The following is a 3777-nucleotide window of genomic DNA, read 5'->3' on the forward strand; positions in this document are numbered from 1 at the left end:
AATGTGTTTAATATTGCTTGATTTCTTTGCCACAGTGAGCTGAGAACTTACTGTGTCTGCTGCCCTCGTCTCGGCGCCGTCCTGGCCTCAGATCACTAGAGAAACTGATACTTCCGACCTCACTTCCTTGTTCCTGCTGGTTGAAGTGTGAGGACTGAGGAGTGAGGAGTGAAGATTGAAGACTTCCGCTGATGCTGATGATGATGATGAGGTGAAGATCTGCGACTCACTTTTCATCTTTTATAGCGGTACTTGTGTTCTTCTTTGCTGTCATTTTACTCGTGTGTTTATTGCATTTCATTGTTTTGTCTTGAGGATTTATCTAGTGGTGTATTTGCTTCTTTCTCTCTCTCTCTCTCTCTCTCTCTCTCTCTCTCTCTCTCTCTCTCTCTCTCTCTCTCTCTGATATATTATGTTTAGTATTATTCTTGTTATATTTTCGTGTTGTATTTATTAGTATTGTCTTATTTGCTTGGTTCTCTGTTGGTTCTCTCTCTCAATCTGTTCGTTCGTTTGTTTGTTCTCCAGCCAGTGTGCGCGCGCGGTAGGATAATTTGTCTTCGTAATACATAAAGGACATAATCATATTGGTTTTATTTATTCATTTAGAACAACAACAAAAATTTATGTACATGTTTTTTAGGAATGCTAAGAAAATATAAATATACATTTATTTGACTAAGTCATACACAGATAAGATTAAAATACTTGTAAGAACATGAGTAATGGAGAGAAAGGAAACGAAAAGAGGAAATAATAATACACAGATAAATGGAAAGATTAGATGACAGACAGACAAACAGACAGACAGGCAAAAAAGACGAGAGGATATTAAGCCAATACGCTGAACATTGATGATCATGAAGATTTAATTAAACCAACACACAGCGACACCGCCAGCTGCTGCCACGCTCCACCGCCACAGTAACACAAATATGACCACCTTGAGCCAAGCCACGCTAGCCTCCACAAAATAAAGCTTTCTGAAACTCATACACGTTACTTCAATACACCTCGCCCTCTCTCGCTCCAGTTCTAATTGGAGAATGCATGTGGTTGGGAGCGAAAGAGAGCGAGGTTGGTCTAAGGTGGGCTGGCCGAGGTGGTGGTGTTGGTGCGCGGCTAGGCTAGGCTCGGCTGGATGCTGCCTGTATAATTGTATGGCTGGATTAGGCAAAATATATACTCTGCTTAATTTTTTTTTATCATGTCAGTATATTTTACGAGTTCTCAGCCTCCTAGATGGTGTCCTTGTTATATGCACACTGTTTTACATTGTATTTCGTGTGCCTATATATTATTCAGCCTCGTTATACACTATACTCATACTGTCACCTTACATTGCTATACTCATCGACGTTGTTACATGTTTACTTTCATCAAATCACTATACATGACACAGTTCTATTCCTCATTCCCTATGCATTACTTGGCCACCATACAACTGTCAGTCTCCGCCCGTATGCCCGCATTCTGAAACGCTCTCTCACTACGAGTGTTTCCAAAGGCCAAAGAGATGACCAGGCGGATTCCCAAGGGTGTTTCTTCAGTTCATAATGCAGAAATGTAGTCAATATCTCACTAGAACCATAGAAACAGCCTTGGAAACCCATGTCACTTCTACTACATAGAGAATTCTGACTGCGGAGATGCGAGCAAGGTTTCAGAATGCGTCCACTTATAGTTTCAATACGCAGGTTTTTTTCTCTGTTTTTGGCACTGATGTACTGTAATAATGAAGTAACTTTCCTGTATCGACCATGGAAGAACAGACCTCGACCTGAACTATAGGAGACGATTAAGAATTCTCTCCCGTGGTGTTATAATTGTTGCATAGTGAATTGTGAAGGCAGGCAAGCTAATTATTAATTGGTCGCGTGTACTCAAAATCACTCAATCGGTCGTGCATACTCGAGTCTCAATAACAAGTCCACTCTCAAAGTAAAAATTCATTATGTTTGACTGGCATTTTCATATTGTGCATTGTTCAAAGTGAATGCATTAACGTATGTATATATGTACGTACGTAGTTTCTATGATAAAAGAGGAAAGTCATTATATTATGTATTTTCTTAGGTTCTAAATGTGTAAAAATGGTGGATCTCTTAATTGTTGGAGTTTGATCCTCTTCGTTTTTTTTTTTTTTTTTTTTCCTCTCTGTTCCTAATCCCGAGTACGTGTTGAAAAGTGTGGTGTCAAAAAGGCTTGAATTCCTCAGTGATGGAGTCTGATTCTCTCATTCTTTGCTAGTTTAAGGGAGAGGAGAGGTGGCGGGAGGGAGATCCAACTCAATAAATGGTGAGGAGCTGTTCTCATTTTGACACACATAATATTAGACACTACTCTCTAACACCACATGAAACTCTCTCTCTCTCTCTCTCTCTCTCTCTCAAAATGCTACCAGAAGCAAAGAAAATAGAAAAAAAAGATGGAAAAAATGATGCTATTGTAAATATTGATGATGATGCTGAGATGAGGTAGAAAGAAGAAAAATATAATATGGGGATGAATAAACTATGCATGAATAAAAAGAAAAAGGAAAGACTCAATTTTAATAGGAAAAAAAAAGTGGGAGATGATGAGAATGAATTAATTAATGCATGAAAGGTATAAATTTTCACTCTTTCCTGATCACTATACCAAAAATCAAAATGAGCCAAAAAAAAAAAAAAAAAAAGAAATTAAAATGTGATAATAAAGTCTAGAGTGTGCAGAGGACAGTTAGCTTTACATAATCCTATACTGTACTGTACATATTATGCCAACACAGCTCTATGTATACCCTTAAGTGATGCTGTTTATGCTGTGCTGTATGCTGTGAATGCTGCTAAACACACACACACACACACACCTTTACCTCCCTCTCTCTTAACTTCAAAAAGCCTCATTATAAAAATTAATAACCAACTAATATTTTTTCAATACTATATACCCATTCTAACTCAGCCTAGACACACAAACACATCACCTCTCTCTCTCTCTCTCTCTCTCTCTCTCTCTCTCTCTCTCAGCAAGGCAGAACCAACCAACACATTTTAACTGATTCATTTTAATAGACAAGGAATCAATGCATAAGTGGAGCCAAATAACAGCCTTACTTGCAATGAACCTACAATATACAGTCATTCCTTCATGTATCTCCACTCCTTTGCATGATTAATAAGGCTCAACACACACACACACACACACACACACACACACACACACACACAAATAATACCCTTGCCTATTAAATTGTGATGCATTGAGTGGGTTTAAGTGCATGTGTGGTGACTGTGTGATTGAGTGCAGTTGTGTGTGGTGACTTGGTGAGGGTTTGGCTGTGTGTGATGGGTGAGTTTATGTGTGGTGACTAGTTTGTGGTGGTGGTGGTGGTTGTGGTGATGTGTGTGTGTGTGTGTGTGTGTGTGTGTGTGTGTGTGTGTGTGTGTGTGTGTGTATCTATTAATGTGATGGTGGTGATGATCATTGACCACTTCCACGTCTAAACTATTCCATGCTTCCACCCTTCTATGAGAAGCTATATTTTCACATCTCTCCTATAAGTGATGTGTGTGTGTGTGTGTGTGTGTGTGTGTGTGTGTGTGTGATGGTGGTGATGATTATGATGCATGTACGAGTGACTGAGTGATGAGTCTTGAAGTGTATCAATTTATATTCAAGTTTGTGATGTTGTGTCTATTAATGGTGGTGATAGTGGTGATAGTGATGGTGTTGAGTGTTTCCAGCAATCACTGCCAAGACTCAGAATTGTACAGGTGTTGTGCCACTGTCCAC

At 39.1% G+C, this 3777-nt stretch overlaps 1 long non-coding RNA gene across 1 annotated transcript; it reads right to left on the reverse strand.

Moving 5' to 3' along the window:
- Positions 1-582: 582 nt before the first annotated feature.
- Positions 583-3429, reverse strand: LOC123512391. The gene is made up of 2 exons (XR_006677083.1): positions 2969-3429; positions 583-2388 (listed from the first exon to the last, which is right to left on the reverse strand). It is a non-coding gene; the product is annotated as an uncharacterized LOC123512391 (long non-coding RNA).
- Between the last annotated feature and the right edge of the window lie 348 nt (positions 3430-3777).

Source organism: Portunus trituberculatus, chromosome 33 (assembly GCF_017591435.1).
Source record: "Portunus trituberculatus isolate SZX2019 chromosome 33, ASM1759143v1, whole genome shotgun sequence".
In the NCBI taxonomy this organism is placed as follows: domain Eukaryota; kingdom Metazoa; phylum Arthropoda; class Malacostraca; order Decapoda; family Portunidae; genus Portunus; species Portunus trituberculatus.